The 20,732-nt window shown below is 31.7% G+C and overlaps 1 protein-coding gene and 1 long non-coding RNA gene across 3 annotated transcripts in view; both read right to left on the reverse strand.

The window, feature by feature from the left end:
* The window catches only part of arhgap32a (Rho GTPase activating protein 32a), a 90,674-nt gene that overhangs the window by 42,477 nt on the left and 27,465 nt on the right, over positions 1-20,732 (reverse strand). The window contains exon 1 of one of the 2 annotated variants that reach the window (XM_073923590.1): positions 17,014-17,311. The exons of the other annotated variant lie outside the window; for it this stretch is intronic. The gene's annotated coding sequence lies outside the window, so the exon portion shown is untranslated. Of the gene's footprint in view, positions 1-17,013; positions 17,312-20,732 lie in introns of those variants that run through there. 2 annotated transcript variants of the gene reach the window in all.
* Positions 14,012-14,507, reverse strand: LOC141377821 (uncharacterized). Its single transcript, XR_012390808.1, has 3 exons — positions 14,430-14,507; positions 14,312-14,331; positions 14,012-14,149 (listed from the first exon to the last, which is right to left on the reverse strand). It is a non-coding gene; the product is annotated as an uncharacterized lncRNA (long non-coding RNA).

A 20,732-nucleotide genomic window follows, 5' to 3' on the forward strand; every position in this document is an offset into this window, starting at 1 on the left:
CCATACTATATCTGTACTTCACATGAAACCTTTTTACTGCAGCGTTTTGGAGTATTACAGTTTTTTACAATGGCTATGACACTTTTTTCAATACATTTAACAAGTTTGCTAAACTCTTAACGCAGCAACACACCTAAAACACACAATTGGCAAAACGGTTAATTTTACGCTCAAAATCAAACATTATAAACTAAACCTCTAAACTAATGTTCAAAATACAATAATAAACGAACACACTACACCATGTCTAACAAAACACTGCAATCATGTTTCAAAATGAAATTATTGTTCAAAACACAAACACATGTTCTCTTCCAACATAAACATTCAGTCAATCAGAACACACTGACAATAAAAACACTATCATCAGCTGACATTACAGAAACTGCATTAGTTTATGTTTCAGCTCTGCTCTTATATTTGAAGTCTCGTTACAGTTTTGTTTCGTTGGGTTAAGTAAATGCATGCATTTTCTTTCGTTTAAGGCAAAAATTCTTTACAAAACGAAGAAAAAAAATTGCTTTATAAAAATTTACAGTTTATGTAAAAAAAAAAAAATACAGACACAGAATTTCTGCAGTACAGACTTTTTTGCAGAAGGACATCCCTGCAAACAGAAAAAGCATCACAATTATAATAAAATAACAAAGTGATCTTCTATTCTGCCCGGTCTTTTGCCACATGTTCTCATTAACATTATACTTGATATCTTCTTTGGCCCGGCACGGTAACTGTGGCCCTTTGGCCTATTATGTTTTTCCTACGGCGATATCCCCAGCCTTGTCAACATTGAAAATTTCATGTGGTACTTGATTGGCCTCTAACTTCATGACTCTCTGAAAGTAATTAGACACAGTGTATGCAAATGCTGTACTGTATATGTACTGTATGTACTAATGAACTCCAGGTTTAAAGAGTAGTTTACTGCAAAACACTTTGTATAGTACAGTGATGACTGTATTGCATAATTGGTGACAGAGTTCTTTGATGTTCCTTTCAAAAACCTCAAGAGTCGTCTATTAGAACATATGATCATGTGATTGGAAAAACCAAAACAAGACATGAGTGTGCTTTCTAGATGGGAATCAGCTGTCATATATACATATATATATATATATATATATATATATTTCTTTATTTACTTATTTATTTATATAACCGCAATATGCTATTTCTCATTGGCAACTGAAAAAAAAAAATATATATATATAAATATATATATATATATATATATATATATATATATATATATATATATATACATATATATAATATGTATGTATATATATATATATATATATATATATATATATATATATATATATATATATATATATATATATATATATATATATATATATATATATACACACACACACACACACACACATTTATTTATTTATTTATTTATATAACCACAATATGATGTTTCTCATTGGCAATTGAATAAAATACAGGGAATATATTTGTGTTTCAATTCACAATTAGAACAGCTGTTCACTGTGACTTTATCCTATATAATTTCTGTTTAGAACATGGTGTTATCTGTTCTGACATACTGTGTTAAAGCATTTGTAAATTTGACAGTAAAATTACATTGTTTTGTTTTTGGTTGTGCTTGTGTGTAAAAGAAGTTAAAGCATTTTAAATTTGTGTTAACTGGATGCATTTTGTGTCAAAACAACAAGAAATGTGTTAATTGTATAGCCCACGAAGACGGATGTTGTGCTAACTGTGTTAAGAGTTTAGCAAACTTGTTAAATGTATTGAAAAAAGTGTCATAGCCATTGTAAAAAACTGTAAGTTACTAATGTAATTCAAAACGTTATAAAGACCCCATTTCAAATAAGTAGAAAAAAACATATTAGACAGTGCTATAAAGAGCCCATTTCCAATAAGTAGAAAAAACAATGGTCAGTTCTTATACAGGACATCCCATACTATATGTGTACTTCACATGAAACCTTTTTACTAAAGCGTTTTGGAGAAACAGGGTATTAACATATTATAAAGTACTATAAAGACCGCATTTCAAATAAGTAGAAAAAAACAATGAGCAGTTCTTATACAGTACATCCCTTACTATAAATTTAGTTCACATGAAACCTTTTTACTGCAGCATTTTAAAGAAATGGGGTATTAACATAATATAATATAACTTATTATAACAATTTAGTCTCCACTTTTCTTGCTAATATGCAGCTCCCTCTCTGACTCCTACACTAACTATTAAAAAAATACTAATGTTTTGCTTCTCACACTCTTTACACACCTGAAACTTGCCTACAGCACTTATTCATTGTTGCTCTAACAGTTGTGTTAATTGCTTCCTTGTCCTCATTTGTAAGTCGCTTTGGATAAAAGCGTCTGCTAAATGACTAAATGTAAATGTATAAAGTACTAAAAAGACCGCATTTTAAATAAGTAGAAAAAAACAATGGTCAAATCTTATACAGGACATCCTAATCAATGTGTGTACTTCACATAAAAGCTTTTTACTGCAGCATTTTAAAGAAACGGGGTATTAACATAATATAAAGTACTATAAAGACTGCATTTTAAATAAGTAGAAAAAAAAAAACAATGGTCAGTTCTTATACAGGACATTCCATACTATATATGTACTTCACATAAAAACTTTTTACTGCAGCATTTTAAAGTAACGGGGGATTTAACATAATATAAAGTACTATAAAAACCCCATTTTAAATAAGTAGAAAAAAACAATGATCTGTTCTTATACAGGACATTTCATACTATACGTGTACTTCACATTAAACCTTTTTACTGCACTGTTTTGGAGAAACTGGTATTAAAATAGAAAAAAGTACTAATAAGACCCCATTTCAATTAAGTGGAAAAAATCAATGGTCAGTTCTTACATAGGACATCCCATACTATATGTGTACTTCACATGAAACCTTTTTACTGTAGCATTTTAAAGAAATGGGCTATTAATATAAAATAAAGTACTGCAAAGACCGCATTTTAAATAAGTAGAAAAAAACAATTGTCAGTTGTTATACAGGACATCCCATACTATATGTGTACTTCACATGAAAACTTCTTACTGCACTGTTTTGGAGAAGCGGGGTATTAACATAATAATATAAAATGATATAAAAAAACCATTTCAAATAAGTAGAAAAAACAATGGTCAGTTCTTATACAGGACATCCCATACTATATATCTACTTCACATAAAACCTTTTTACTCCAGCATTTTAAAGAAATTGGGTATAAACATAATATAAACACAGCATTTTAAATAAGTAGAAAAAAAACATTGGTCAGTTCTTGTACAGGACATTTCATAGTATATGTGTACTTCACATGAACCTTTTTACTGCAGCATTTTGGAGAAATGGGGTATTAACCCATTATAAAGTGCTATAAAGACCACAGTTTAAATAAGTAGAAGACAACAATAGTCAGTTCTTATACAGGATATTCCATACTATATGGGTACTTCACATAAAGCCTTTTTACTTCAGTGTTTTGGAGAAACAGGGTATTAACATATTACAAAGTGCTATAAAGACCCCATTTCAAATAAGTAGAAAAAACAATGGTCAGTTCATATATAGGGCATCCCATACTATGTGTGTACTTCACATGAAACCTTTTTATTGCAGCATTTTGAAGAAATGGGGTATTAACCTATTATAAAGTGCTACAAAGACCGCATGTCAAATAAGTAGAAAAAAACATTGGTCAGTTCTTATATAGGACATCCCATACTATATGCGTACTTCACATGGAACATTCTTACTGCAGCATTTTCGAGAAATGGGATATTAACATATTACAAAGTGCTATAAAGACCCAATTTCTAATAAGTAGAAGAAAACAATTGCCAGTTTTTATACAGGGCGTCCTATACTATACACATACTTCATGTGAAGACTTCTCACCAAATAATTTTGGAGAAATTGGGAAATAACAAAATTCAAGTGTTTTAAAAACCCCATTTTTTAGAATTAGAATACAAAAATAGTCAGTTTTTGTAGAGGACATCTCATAAAATTTGCATACATCATATGAAGCCTTCTTACTACTACATTTTAGAGAAATGGGGCACTAACATAATATGAAGTACTATAAAGACCTCATTACTAATAAGTAGAAAAAACAATAGTCAGTTGTCGTACAGGATGTCCTATACTTTATGCATACTTCATGTGAAAACTTATTACTGCACCATTTTCGAGAAATTGGGTATTAAACTTATAAATTGCTTTAAAGACCCCTTTTCTAAAAAGTAGAAAAAAATAACAATGCTCAGCTCTTCCTATTGCTGAATACTCGTAGTGGACATCCCATACTGTATGCATACCTAATATGAAACCTTCTTACTGCCACTTTTTGGAGAATTGGGCCATTAACATAATATAAAGTGCTTTATGGTTTTGTACAGGACGTCCCTCACTGTATGCATAATTTACATGAAACCATCCTACTGCGGCATTTTGGTGAAATAGGTATCAACTTAAAGTACTATAAAGACCTAATTTGTAATAAGTAGAAAAAAACAACGGTCAGTTCTTGTACAGGACATCCCATACTATATGTATTTATCAGATGAAGACTTGTTACTGCAGTGTTTTGGAGAATTTGGGCATAAACATTATATAAGTGCTTTAAATACCCAATGTCCAATAAGTAGAAACAATGGGCAGTTCACGTTCATGACATTCCAAAATATATGCATACTTTACATAAAACCTTGTCACTGCAGCATTTCGGAGAAATGGAGGAATAATAACATTCAAAGTGTCATAAAGACCCAATGTCTAATAAGTAGAAGAAAACAATGGTCTGTTCTTAAAAAGGACGTCCCATACTAAAGGCGTACATCATATGAAGATTTCTTACGGCAGCGTTTTAGAGAAAAGGGACATAATTACTTTTTAGATGGCTATCAAGATCCCATTTCTAATAAGTAAAAAAAAAAAAAAAACGGTCAGTTCTTCAATGGACAATTCAGTGGTCAGTTAGGTTGATGGCATCATCCCAACTGTCTCAAGCTATTATTGTACCATTACAACAAAATGATATTATTGGGGATGATGAGTGGTGCTGCTCCAAATGTAGGGTACAAAGACAAAGACAAAACAAATATGTTTGGTTAATTTCATAGAGATAGTTTACCCAAAAGTGAAAATGAACGCACTATGCACTGGCAATCAAATGGTTACAAACATTTATTAGTTCCTTCTTTTGGTTGAACACAAAAGATTGACCATTGACTTCCATTTTAGAAAAAAAAACAATTACTATGGAGGTCAATAAATATAGTTCCTCAGCAGGAAGGAAACTGCAATTTTGTGTATCCCTGACACATTTGGAGTTGTGGAAAACTGTGATGTGCTGTCTGTCCTTGACACATTCGTCCTGTATCAAAACTGACCATTATTTTATTCTACTCATTCGAAATGGACACTTTATAGTCATCTGAAGAGTAATAACGCCCCATTAATCCAGATCACTGCAGTAACAAGTCTTCCTATGAGGTATGCATATAGTATGTGATGTCCTGTAAAAGAAATGACTGTTCTTTTTTCTACTTATTAGAAATGAGGTGTTTGTAGCAATCTAAAAGGTAACAATGTCCCAATTCTCCAAAACGATGCAGTAACAAGTCTTCGTCTGAGATATGCATATAGGATTGCATGTCCTGTACGACTGATCAATGTTTTCTTCTACTTAGTAGAAATTGGTTCATTATAGAACTTGCTGCAGTAATAAGTCTTCATATGTACAAAAACTCATGATTTTATGTACTTATTAGAAATTGGGTGTTTATATCCATCTGAAAAGTAATAATGTCCCAATTCTCCAAAAAACTGAAGTAACAAGTGTTCATGTGAAGTACGCTTATAATATAGGATGTCCTGCATAAGAGCTGACCATTGTTTTCTTCTACTTACAAGAAATTGGGTCTTTGAAACACTTTAAATTATGTTAAACCTCATTTCTCAAAAACCCTGCTGTAATAAGGTTTTTATGTGAAGTACACATTTAGTATGGGAAGTCCTGTACAATAACTAATCATTGTTTTTTTTTTATACTTTTTAGAAATGGGGTCTTTATAAAATTTTGAATTATAATAATACCCAATTGTTCAGTAAAAAGGTTCCATGTGAAGTACAGATATAGTATGGGATATCATGTATAAGAACTGACATTGTTTTTTTCAACTTATTTGAATTGGGGTCTTTATAACACTTTATAATATGTTAATACCTAATTTTTCCAAAACACTGGAGTAAAAAGGTTTCAGGTCAAGTACACACATAGTATGGGATGTCCTGAATAAGAACTGACCACTGTTTTTTTTCTAATTATTTGAAATGCGGTCTTTATAGCACTTTATAATATTTTAATACCCAATTTCTCCAAAACGCTGCAGTAAAAAGGTTTCATGTCAAGTGCAGAAAGTATAGGATGTCCTGTATAAGAACTGACCATTGTTTTTTCTACTTATTTGAAATGGGGTTTTTATATTACTTTATATTATTATGTTAATACCCCATTTCTCCAAAACAGTGCAGTAAAAAGGTTTCATGTGAAGTACACACATAGTATGGGATGTCCTGTATAAGAACTGACCATTGTTTTTTTCTACTTATTAAAAATGGGTTTTTTATAGAACTTTATATGTTAAAACCCCGTTTCTCCAAATGATGCAGTAAAAAGGCTTTTTGTGAAGTGCACATATAGTATGGGATGTCCTGTATAAGAACTAACCATAATTTTTTTCTACTTATTTGAAATGTGGTCTTTATAGCACTTTATATTAGGTTAATACCCCGTTTCTTTAAAATGCTGCAGTAAAAAGGTTTCATGTGAAGTACATATATAGTATAGGATGTCCTGAATAAGAACTGACCAATGTTTTCTTTTTTACTTATTTAAAATTGTTTTTTTATATCACCTTATATTATGCAAATATCCCATTTCTTCTAAACAGTGCAGTGAGAAGTTTTTATGTCGAAGACGCATATAGTATGGCATGTCCTGTTTTAGAACTGACCAATGTTTTTTTTCTACTTATTTGAAATGCGGTTCTTATAGCACTTTATAATATGTTAATACCTGATTTTTTTAAATGCTGTAGTAAAAATGTTTCATGTTAAGTACACAAAGTATAGGATGTCCTGTAAAAGAACTGACCATTGTTTTTTCTACTTATTTTAAATGAGGTTTTTATATCACTTTATAGTATGTTAATACCCCATTACTCCAAAACAGTGCCATAAGAAGGTTTAATGTGAAGTACACGTATACTATGGGATGTCCTGTATAAGAACTGACCATTGTTTTTTTCTACTTATTTGAAATGGGGTCCTTATAGCACTTTATATTATGTTAATTCCCCATTTCTCCAAAGTGCTGCAGTATATAGGTTTTATGTGAAGTATAGGTATAGTATGGGATGTCCTGTACAAGAAATGACCATTGTTTTTTTTCTACTTATTTTAAATGTGGTCTTTATAGAACTTTATATTAGGTTATTACCCCGTTTCCCCAAAACAGTACAGTAAAAAGGTTTCATGTGAAGTACACATATAGTATGGTATGTCCTGTATAAGAACTGACCATTGTTTTTTTCTACTTATTTGAAATAGGGTCTTTATAACACTTTATATTGGCTTAATACCTTGTTTCTCCAAAATGCTGCAGTAAAAAGGTTTCATGTGAAGTACATATATAGTATGGTATGTCATGTATAAGAACTGACCATTGTCTTTTTTTACTTATTTGAAATGGGGTCTTTAAAGCACTTTATAACATGTTAATACCCCCTTTCTCCAAAATGCTGCAGTAAAAAGGTTTCATGTGAAGTACACATATAGTATGGTATGTCCTGTATAAGAACTGACCATTGTTTTTTCTACTTATTTGAAATAGGGTCTTTATAGCACTTTATATTGGCTTAATGCCCAGTTTCTCCAAAATGCTGCAGTAAAAAGGTTTCATGTGAAGTACATATATAGTATGGTATGTCATGTATAAGAACTGACCATTGTCTTTTTCTACTTATTTGAAATGGGGTCTTTAAAGCATTTTATATTATGTTAATACCCCCTTTCTCCAAAATGCTGCAGTAAGAAGGTTTCATGTGAAGTACACATATAGTATGGTATGTCCTGTATAAGAACTGACCATTGTTTTTTCTACTTATTTGAAATGCGGTCTTTATAGCACTTTATATTATGTTAATACCCCCTTTCTCCAAAACGCTGCAGTAAATAGGTTTCATGTGAAGTACAGATATAGTATGGTATGTCATGTATAAGAACTGACCATTGTCTTTTTCTACTTATTTGAAATGGGGTCTTTAAAGCACTTTGTATCATGTTAATACCCCCTTTCTCCAAAATGCTGCTGTAAAAAGGTTTCATGTGAAGTACATATATAGTATGGTATGTCCTGTATAAGAACTGACCATTGTTTTTTTCTACTTATTTGAAATGCGGTCTTTATAGCACTTTATATTATGTTAATACCCCCTTTCTCCAAAACGCTGCAGTAAATAGGTTTTATGTGAAGTACACATATAGTATGGTATGTCCTGTATAAGAACTGACTATTTTTTTTTCTACTTTTTTGAAATGCGGTCTTTATAGCACTTTATATTAGGTTATTACCTCATTTCTCCAAAACAGTGCAGTAAAAAGTTTTTATGTGAAGTACACAAAAAGTATGGGATGTCCTGAATAAGAACTGACCATTGTTTCTTTCTACTTATTGGAAATGGGGTCTTTATAGTACTTTATATTATGTTAATACCCCATTTTTCCAAAACAGTGCAGTAAGAAAGTTTCATGTCAAGTACATAGTATGGGATGTCATGTATAAGAACTGACCATTGTTTTTTTCTACTTATTGGAAATGGGCTCTTTATAGCACTTTATCGTATGTTAATAACCTGTTTCCCAAAAACGCTGCAGTAAAAATGTTTCATGTGAAGTGCACATATAGTATGAAATGTCCTGTATAAGAACTGACCATTGTTTTTTTCTACTTATTTAAAATAAACTCTTTATAGTATTTTATATTATGTTAATACCCCGTTTCTTTAAAATGCTGCAGTAAAAAGCTTTTATGTGAAGTACACACATAGATTAAGATGTCCTGTATAAGATCTGACCATTGTTTTTTTCTACTTATTTGAAAGGGGGTATTTATAGTACTTTTTCTATGTAATACCCTGTTTCTCCAAAATGCTGCAGTAAAAAGGTTTCATGTGAAGTACATATATAGTATGGGATGTCCTGTATAACAACTGACAATTGTTTTTTCTACTTATTTGAAATGGGGTTTTTATATCACTTTATATTATAATGTCAATACCCCGCTTCTCCAAAACAGTGCAGTAAGAAGTTTTCATGTGAGGTACACATATAGTGAGGGATGTCCTGTATAACAACTGACAAATGTTTTTTCCTTCTTATTTAAAATGCGGTCTTTATTGTACTTTATATTATGTTAATATCCAGTTTCTTTAAAATGCTGCAGCAAAAAGATTTCATGTGAAGTACACACATAGAATAGCATGTCCTGTATAAGATCTGACCACTGTTTTTTTCTACTTATTTGAAATGGGGTTTTTATACAACTTTATGTAATGTTAATACCTCATTTCTCCAAAACAGTGCAGTAAGAATGTTTCATGTGATGTACACACAAAATATGGAATGTCTTGTACAAAAACTGATCATTGTTTTTTTCTACTTATTTGAAATGGGGTCTTTATGGCACTTTATATTATCTTAATACCCCATTTCTCTAAAATGCTGCAGTAAATAGGTTTCATGTGAAGTACAGATATAGTATGGGATGTCATGTATATTAACTGACCATTGTCTTTTTCTACTTATTTGAAATGGGGTCTTTAAAGCACTTTATATTATGTTAATACCCCATTTCTCTAAAATGCTGCAGTAAATAGGTTTCATGTGAAGTACAGATATAGTATGGGATGTCATGTATATTAACTGACCATTGTTTTTTTCTACTTATTTAAATTGGGGTCTTTATAACATTTTGAAACATAATATTATACAATTTCTCCAAAACACTACAGTAATAAGGTTTCATGTGAAGTCCACACATAGTATAGGATGTCCTGTGTAAGAACTGACCATTGTTTTTTTCTACTTATTTGAAATGCGGTCTTTATAGCACTTTATATTATGTTAATACCCCCTTTCTCCAAAACGCTGCAGTAAATAGGTTTTATGTGAAGTACACATATAGTATGGGATGTCCTGTATAAGAACTGACCATTGTTTTTTTCTACTTATTTAAAATGCGGTCTTTATAGTATTTTATATTTTGTTAATACCCCGTCTCTTTAAAATGCTGCAGTAAAAAGGTTTCATGTGAAGTACATATATAGTATGGGATGTCCTGTATAAGAACTGACCATTGTTTTTTTCTACTTATTTGAAAAGGGGTCTTTATAGCACTTTATTTTATGTTAATACCCCATTTCTCTAAAATGCTGCAGTAAATAGGTTTCATGTAAAGTAGAGATATAGTATGGGATGTCCTGTATAATAACTGACCATTGTTTTTTTCTACTTATTTAAATTGGGGTCTTTATAACACTTTGAAATATAATATTAAACAATTTCTCCAAAACACTGCAGTAATAAGGTTTCATGTGAAGTCCACACATAGTATGGGATGTCCTGTGTAAGAACTGACCATTGTTTTTTTCTACTTATTTAAAATGCGGCCTTTATAATATTTTATATTATGTTAATACCCCGTCTCTTTAAAATGCTGCAGTAAAAAGGTTTCATGTGAAGTACATATATAGTATGGGATGTCCTGTGTAAGAGCTGACAATTGTTTTTTTCTTCTTTTTTAAAATGCGGTCTTTATAACACTTTGAAATATAATGATATACAATTTCTCCAAAACACTGCAGTAATAAGGTTTCATGTGAAGTTCACACATAGTATGGGATGTCCTGTATAAGAACTGACCATTATTTTTTTTCTACTTATAAAAAATGGGGTCTTTATAGTATTTTTTATTATGTTAATACCTTGTCTCTTTAAAATGCTGCAGTAAAAAGGTTTCATGTGAAGTACATATATAGTATGGGATGTCCTGTATAAGAACTGACTATTGTTTTTTTCTACTTATTAGAAATGGGGTCTTTATAGCACTTTATATTATGTTAATACCCCATGTCTGAAAAATGCTGCAGTAAAAAGGTTTCATGTGAAGTACACATAGAGTATGGGATGTCCTATATAAGAACTGACCATTGTTTTTTTTCTACGTATTAGAAATAGGGTCCTTATAACACTTTAAATCATATTAATACCCCATTTCTCCAAAACAGTGCAGTAAGAAGGTTTCATGTGAAGTACAGATATAGTATGGGATGTCCTGTATAAGAACTGACCATTGTCTTTTTCTACTTATTTGAAATGGGGTCTTTATAGCACTTTATGTTATGTTAATACCCCCTTTCTCCAAAATGCTGCAGTAAAAAGGTTTCATATGAAGTACACATATAGTATGGTATGTCCTGTATAAGAACTGACCATTGTTTTTTTATAATTATTTAAAACGGGGTCCTTATATTACTTTATACTATGTTAATTCCCCCGTGTCTTTAAAATGCTGCAGCAAAAAACTTTCATGTGAAGTACACACAGAGATAAGGGTGTCGTGTATAAGATCTGACCATTGTTTTTCTCTACTTATTTGAAAGGGGGACTTTATAGTACTTTTTTTTCTATGTTAACACCCCGTTTCTCTAAAATGCTGCAGTAAAAAGGTTTCATGTGAAGTACATATATAGTATGGGATGTCCTGTATAATAACCGACCATTGTTTTTTTTCTACTTATTTGAAATGGGGTTTTTATATCACTTTGTTGTGTTAATACCTCATTTCTCCAAAACAGTGCAGTAAGAAGGTTTCATGTAATGTACACTCATAGTATGGGATGTCCTGTACTAGAACTGACCATTGTTTTTTTCTACTTATTTGAAATGAGGTCTTTATAGCACTTTATATTATTTTAATACCCCATTTCTCCAAAATGCTGCAGTAAAAAAGTTTTATGTGAAGTACAGATATAGTATGGATGTCCTGTATAGGAACTGACCATTGTTTTTTTTCTACTTATTTGAATTGGGGTCTTTAGAACACTTTGAAATATATTATATACAATTTCTCCAAAACACTGCAGTAAAAAGGTTTCATGTGAAGTACACATATAGTATGGGATGTCCTGTATAAGAACTGACAATAGATTTTTTCTACCAATTTAAAATGTGGTCTTTATAGTATTTTATATTATGTTAATACCCCGTTTCTTTAAAACGCTGCAGTAAAAACGCTTCATGTGAAGTACATAAATAGTATGGTATGTCCTGTATAAGTACTTTCCATTGTTTTTTTCTACTTATTAGAAATGGGGTTTTTATATCACTTTATAATAGGTTAATACCCAGTTTCTCCAAAACGCTGCAGTAAAAAAAGATTTCATGTGAAGTACACATATAGTATGGGATGTCCTGAATAAGAACTGACCATTGTTTCTTTCTTCTTAATCGAAATGGGGTCTTTATAACACTTTATATTTTGTTAATGTCCCACTTCTCCAGATTGCTGGAGTAAGAAGTGTTTACATGTAGTATGCATATTGTATGTGATGTTCTGTACAGGAACTGATCATTGTTTTTTGTCTATTTATTGAAAATTGAGTCTTCATAACACTTTGAGTAATGTTAATGCCCAATTTCTCCAAAACGCTGCAGTAACAAGTCTTTATATGAGGTTTAGTATGGGATGTCCTGTATAAGACCTGACTATTGTTTTTTTTTTCTACATCTTTTAAATGAGCATTTTTTTTTCCAAATTGCTGCAGTAAAAAGGATTCATATGTTGTATATATGCATATAGCATGAGACATCTAGTATCAGACCTGATCAGTCTTTTATTTAACTTATGTCAAACAATGTATTTATAACACTTTAAAGACTTTATAGCTCAATAATAGCAAATTTCTCCAAAATGCTGCAGTAAGTTATTATGAGGTATGCATATAATATTGGATGTCCTGTCCATAGTTTTCTTCTGTTAACTTAAATGAGGTCTTTCACATGAGGTATGCATGTACATCCTGTATCAGAACCAAACTTTGTTTTTTTCTACTTATTTCTTTATAGCACTTTAAAGTGTGTTAATGGTACATTTCTCCAAAATGCTGCAGTAAAACAGGCTTCATATAATGTATGCTTAGTATTTGACTTCCTGCATCAGATCTTATTGTTGTTCTATTCTACTTATAACAAATAATAAGGTCTTTACAGTCATCTAAAGTGTAATAATGCCCCATATCCCATATACTGAAAGAAGCATACAAAATCCCCTTTAAATAAAACCAACATATATTTATAACTTAAACAATGTTTTGTTGGACTACTTTATGATTGTTTTCACTTTCTGAGGTTAGCCACGTTGTATAAAATTGCATTTAACCTTAATTGCAATGTACTGTAGTTGGCTAGGAGAAGTAGAAACGCATTCTGTGTATTTAGAAATCGTATATTTATTCTGTCCGTTTGATCTGCTATAAAATCATTTGAAGCAAAAAGATAAACTTGAGGAAATTAAAGGTAAGCCCAGAAACCAATTTCTTTAAATAACAACAGTCAAAAAAGCTAATAAATTGTTTAATAAAGCATACGTGGGAGGAAAGGGGGATAAACTTATATTTCGTTGTCATCTCTCTGTTCTGGGCGAAATGGGTGCTCTGTGGAGCGCTCTCTGTGTGGCTGCTGACATTACCGTAATGACAATAATACGCGCGCACCGAAATATAAAGCGCGGCTGGCTTGACTGTGTTTTTCCGAACCGCGGCTGGCTTGACCGCAGTGTATATCAACCAAACTACACAGTGACACAAACTTTGAATGCTATCCCTTGTTCAATGCACTGTACAAAGAAAACATTTATATTTCTATAAAATAATTAACATACCTTTTACACTCTTACAGACAAACTGACGTTTACCGTTAATCCAGTCAGGTGCAGAGGGAGTGAGTGGGTGATTGGGACGTCACGCCACTTCCCGCGCACGGCAGTTTAGAAAAATACGGACAAACAACTGTAAATGAACAGATACCATATTTACTGATGAGGAAAACGTATAAAAAGGTAAAAAATCATTAGGTAAATGCTTGTTTAAATTACATTTAACCACTCATAGCTCAGTTTGATCTTAATGAAATAAAGTCTGATCTTATTAACAATATTAAACGTAACTCACTGCTGTACTTTCCATGGGCGCTTCATAAAAGACAAAAATCATTTTAAATAACGATAAAAAGGTAATAAAGCAGTCTTTTAACTAAAATATTGTTATATGTTTTATTAATCGTACTTACCAGGGAAAAAACAGAGGAAGAAATATGTCCCGGTGTCCATCAAACGCTGTCTGAGCTGCGATCCCCTTCCCACAATGCAATTCGAAAATGTATATAAACGGAAAAACACCCGTAATACGTGTATACGGAAAAAATCTGTTAAAATATACAGTCATTTAACTGTTATTTTACAGATTTTTTTTACAGTGTACTGTGAACTTACTCAATTTAAGTATTGAGGTAATTAACTCATTACCTTTAACAGAGTTCAAAACTCTTTTCAAATTAGTAGAATTAACTTTCAGTCAATTTTGAGTAACTACACTTATTTCATTTATAAAGTTGACTGTTGGGTTTTACTAGATTTTAAGACTTTACAGCACAATTACCAGGTTACCTAATGAGCAAGTACACTACATTGGAAAAGCCAAACATTTGGATGTTGATAAGTGATGCAAGCATTAATATGCATTTGTTTACAATCTAATCTGTGCAAGAAACCACACAACAGAGAGTTCTAAATGATTAATTGATAACATGTTTGATGCCTGTAGTTTTTTCAATGCAAAATTGCAGCAAACTGTAAACTGCATATACAGTAGCTAAAATGTTTGAAGTTTTGCAGAAAGGTAAAGGTACTAGAGACACATTTTCAGCGAATTTGGGTTGCAACATTCCCAAAACACATAGCAGTTCCATTGCAAATATCTAAGTTTTTCTTTAAAGGCTTCCTCAAAAGTCTTCTATAAAACATCACAGCATCGACTTGTCCCCACAAATGAGATTCTCGGTCACAAGCCCAAGCCCAAGCGCTAAAATAAAACAGGTGCTTTAATATGCAAATAAAGCATCCAGTCAGACAAACTCCTGTCTTTGTAGTGTCTGCGGTAATTTACTTCTCTGCATCATCTCAGTAATGCATCATTCAGCACCAGCCTCCAACATCAAAGACAAGAACAGCTTTCTTTAATTGACAGAAGATGCCGATCCAACTCTGAGCCACTTCAAAGGTGCATTAAACAAATGAAAGCATTGATTATTTATAGATAAAACTAACAGAAACTTACAAAGGCTTTGACTTGAAGTGCTTAAACACATCGGTTCAGGAAAGTAAACAAACTGCATAATAAGCACTCCGTTTACAGTAAATCTGTCACCATTTTGCATCCAAGCACAGAATTTACCTTTAAATAAATAAACATTTGTTGTCACTTTAGTAATATGACCGAATTTGTTCAGTAGCTCTCAACAACCAGCAGAAATAAATCAATTTATAAATAAACCAATAATTTAATATTTGCACTGTAATATAAGAATAAATACAAAGCAATATAAGTGCAATAGGACTGGATAGTGCAAAAAATAATAATAATAATAAATCACTGCACAAATTAAAATAATAATACAGACATGCATGCAAAGTGTATTAGAATCAAAGTTACTATTATAACTAATATTTTTATCATTTTTCTGAACATTATGCAGTTAAATATACTAGAAAATAGTCAAATATATAAATAAAATAAACCCATTTTACATTAATTACAAAAATTAAAAATAAAATAAATAAATGCAAATGTAAAATATTTGAATTGCTACATAATCATCTTTTAATATAATTTATATCAAATTCAGGATTTGTTTTACAAAACTAAATCGTCAAATTTTGTAGATAATAATAATAATAATAATAATAACAACATGAAAGCTAGTTTTAAGATGTTACTAGCATCTGGAATAAAAATAACCACCTAACATGATTAAAAAAAATAAAAATAAAATATACAATAAAATTAATAAACAAAGCATAAAATAAACAAAACAAAAAACTAAAAAGTAACATAATAACAAAAATATAAATAAAATAAACTAATTTTGAATGAAATACACAAAAAATAAAATAAATAAATGTAAAGATACAATATTTGAATTGCTACATAATCATCTTTTAAGAGAATTTATATCAAATTTACTACTTTTTTAAAAACGAAATCGTCAAATTTAGTAGATAATTATAATAATAATAATAAAATGAAAGCTAGTTTTAAGATGTTACTAGCATCTGGAATAAAAATAACCACCTTGAATTGAAAAAAAAATACAAATAAAATAAAATAAAAAATAAAATAAAATAAAACAAAAATAATTTAATAAAAAATTAATAAAATAAAACTAAACATAAAGTAAACAAAACAAAGAACAAAACAAAACAAATATATAAATAAACTAATGTTAAATTAAATACATAAACTTTTTGATAAATAAATGTAAATATGTATTTGAATTGCTACATAACATAATCATCTTTTAAAAGATTTCATATCAAATCCACTACTTTTTTGTGAAAAAACTAAATAATCAAATTTAACAGATAATTATATAATAATAAAAAAATAAAGCTAGTTAAGATGTTACTAGCATCTAGAATAAAAATAATCACCTTACACAATTTCTAAGGTACAGTAACTGCAGAAAATCACACACAATATAGCATGCATGTGTGTGTGTTACAACAGTAAAACGCATGACACAGCAGGCAAGGATTTCCATTTCCTCAAAGTAATTAAAATTATCCCTCAGATACGGAAGCAGGACGGATACTCACTGATATGTCGTCTGTCTCGTCTTATCTGCACGCTCAGCCCCATTCTGACAGATGCAATAGTTCCCCACACCTGAGCCTTTCCTTCTCCAGTCTCTCTGCTGCTGCACGCAGACGCAGTAACCAGTCTCTCTCATGCACATACACACAACACCGCAAGACCCCCAAATCATTCAAAACAAAACGCCTGATTTACAGCACAATGAAAACCAGCGGAGCACTGCAGTGAAAAACACAGCGCTTCTCCATCTTCATCTCCTGCAGTAGAGCGGTGTGCATGATGCTGTGTCTAATTACAACTGAGCAAGAGGACAAATATAGAAACAGAGCCCCCACTCCACCTTCTAAGCCCCTCCCTGCGCTGGATGATGGTCCTCCCACTGAATCCATGCAGAATGAGCAGCTTTCAGACACTGATCTCAGAACAGCACAGACACATCAGTCTCTTTTTATGACAGCAGGTCTAGGATTGGGTTTGTTTTTGAGAATTTAACAAAGTAAAATAATATAATAGTAAATATTTATCATTATTATTTGTATTATTATTATTATTATTATTATTGTTGTTGTTGTTGTTGTTGTTGTTGTTGTTATTTTACTATTATTTATTATTATTATTACTATTATTTATTATTATTATTATTATTATGTAAAGGTTAGTTAAAACATTATTTAATGATATTAGACTGCAAAAAATGGTTTGGAGAATAAAATCTCCTTTTTATCGCCATTTCATGAATTATATAAATCTATAACATATTCTAAAAAGGTTTTCAGTAAAACGTACAAAATCTCACCTAGTGCAGGGCCGGATTTAGCAAATAAGCAAGGTAAGCAGCCGTTTGGGGCCGCAGGAAATGCAATGGGAAGCTTTCATTGTTGTGGTACATCAATATCATCATACTAATCATATTTACTGTTGTAATATTAGGGGAGTGACTGTAAACAGTGAGGGTTTTTAGGTGTTTCCAGCACACATGTGTACCAAACAAACAGTGCTGTTTTTGGCACTGCAGGTGTGGAACATAATTTTAAATATTACATATAGTATATCTTCCTTCTAATAAATCAAAATGCATTCTTAAATCTCAAAATTTATAATTTTTATCATTATATAGTGTACTTCCCATCCAAATAATTGCAAGATTGGTTTTTTTTTCACTTGAAAGTAAATATAGAATATTTCTAAAACGATATAACCTATAAATATAAAAAAAACACTTTATTGTCCTTTTTATAAAGTTAGATAATTTATAACATCTACAACTTTTCTACAATTTTTCAGTTTGTTTTATGTTTAAATTCCCCAAGAACAAAACATGCTGTCGTTGTCTATATACTGTATATCCAAACTTAAATGAGAACAAAACTTGCTAACTGGGTCCATCTTATTCAGACTGAACTCACTTACGAAATATGCTATCCATCTCAGATGCAGAAAAGCTAGTCAATGCTTTTATGACTTCGAGACTGGATTACTGTAATGCTCTATTTGCTGGCTGCCCAGCATCTTCTATTAACAAACTTCAATTAGTATAAAATGCAGCAGCCAGAGTTCTGACCAGGTCTAGAAAATATGATCATATCACCCCAATTTTATCCTCCTTACACTGGCTGCCTGTTAAGTTTTGTATTGAATTTAAAATATTACTTCTCACCTATAAAGCTCTAAATAATCTAGCTCCTGTTTATCTAACCAACCTTCTGTCTCGCTACAAACCAACTCGCTCTTTAAGATCTCAAAACTCAGGGCTTCTGTTAGTACCTAGAATAGCAAAATCAAGTAAAGGAGGTCGAGCCTTCTCTTTCATGGCTCCTACACTCTGGAATAGCCTTCCTGATAACGTCCGAGGCTCAGACACACTCTCCCAGTTCAAAACTAGATTAAAGACCTATCTGTTTAGTAAAGCATACACTCAATGCATCACCTAGCGGCTTCCACACAGGCTTCTGCATCTTGTTTATATACACTATGAACAGCAGCTACGCTAATTATTTTCTGAATTCTCTATTTTCACCTGGGGATACTCATCCCGAGGTCCTCAGATTATGCAGTCACTGATTGGATCCAAGACCAGCGACGAGATGATCCCAAGGATTCCATATCCGGGACCAGGCCATATCCTGAGCTGCTGCTGCGCTGATGGTCGTGGGGAGTGGAGAACATGAGTCTGATTCCAGCGACGCTCCAGGGACAGACGAGTCTTCGCTGAGGCCATCTTCCAGCCTCAACCACGGCGAATGAAGCTCTGCACAAGACTTTTGGCCAGCGGAGAAATTAAAATGGTCGTGCCCAACTGAGTCTGGTTCTCAAGGTTTTTTTTCTTCACTCCCATCAGGTGAAGTTTTTTTTCCCTCTGCGCTGTCGCCACTGCCTCGCATGGTTCAGGATTGGTAGAGCTACGCATCGATGAATTTGCTCTTCAGTGTTTGAACTCTCAGTAATGATTAAATCACACTGAACTGAGCTAAACTGAACTGAACTGAATTTAAACATTAAAACCTGAACTACACTGTTCCAGTTACTATGACCATTTATGTGAAGCTGCTTTGACACAATCTACATTGTAAAAGCGCTATACAAATAAAGCTGAATTTAATTGAACTTGAGCACATCTTGTAATTATAATGTTGTACATTAGAACTTCTGAGGTGTCAACATTTTTGATATTTTTTTCCAAAAGAGGAGGTCTATAAATAATGTTATTTTGACATAATTAAAAAGTATTTTAATACTGAATATGAGATATAGCAGAGAGCATTGAAACAAATCTAAACCTGTTGGCTATGTTGAAAACTAAACCAAAAATTAAACCTTGGAAAATTCCTCTGGTAAAAAAAGGATAAAAAAAGAATCTGACTGAATCTATAAAAACAAACCCTGTCCAACAATCAACTCATAACTTCTTCAAATACTGCATAAAAGACATTAGTGTATTTAGGTTTGCAACAGCAGGTCTATTATTTGCAGCTGTGATGAAAATGGGTAAAAAAACACCAAAGGTCAACGGCCACACCGGGGCTAAACTGATTGTTTATGTCACTCAACCAGTGGATTAAAATTCCACTTGTGTAATAAATTGCAGCACAAGCTTTTGTGGACAGAGGTAGCAATAATCCACAAGGAAATTCCTCAAGTTATATAAAAACTAGAAAGAGTAACCCAGTGATCATGAGTTGATCCTTCTCCATCTGGAGCCAGAGCTCATCTACGGTGCCATCAATTACACAAGGCCTGACAGCCATTCAATCGCGTGTCATGCATCTTCTCCTAAAAAGCAGTGCAAGGTTTATTGCGTGTCTTTGAGATGAGTCCAAAGTCTTGGAGATCAGAATTTAATCAGGCATCTCTTCAGGCCAAAATATAATAAACCATAATCCAGTGCTGACCCACTTCATAATGGAGATCCTGGATCTGGATAAATCAAAACATATTCTGAGAAGGTTTTCAGTAAACTGTACAAAATCTCACCCGGTAGTATTGTAGTTATTACACAGCAGATTTGTAGAACATCTATAATAGTAAAAAAATAAATAAAAATTTTAATGTAAAAAAAAAAATTATAATAATACTATTATAATACATACACACACACATGTGTGTGTGTGTGTGTGTGTGTGTGTGTGTGTGTGTGTGTGTGTGTGTGTGTGCGTGTATGTATATAAATATAAATATATATATATATATAAATATATATATATATATATATATATATATATAT

Source organism: Danio rerio, chromosome 15 (genome assembly GCF_049306965.1).
Source record: "Danio rerio strain Tuebingen ecotype United States chromosome 15, GRCz12tu, whole genome shotgun sequence".
Taxonomy (NCBI): Eukaryota; Metazoa; Chordata; class Actinopteri; order Cypriniformes; family Danionidae; genus Danio; species Danio rerio.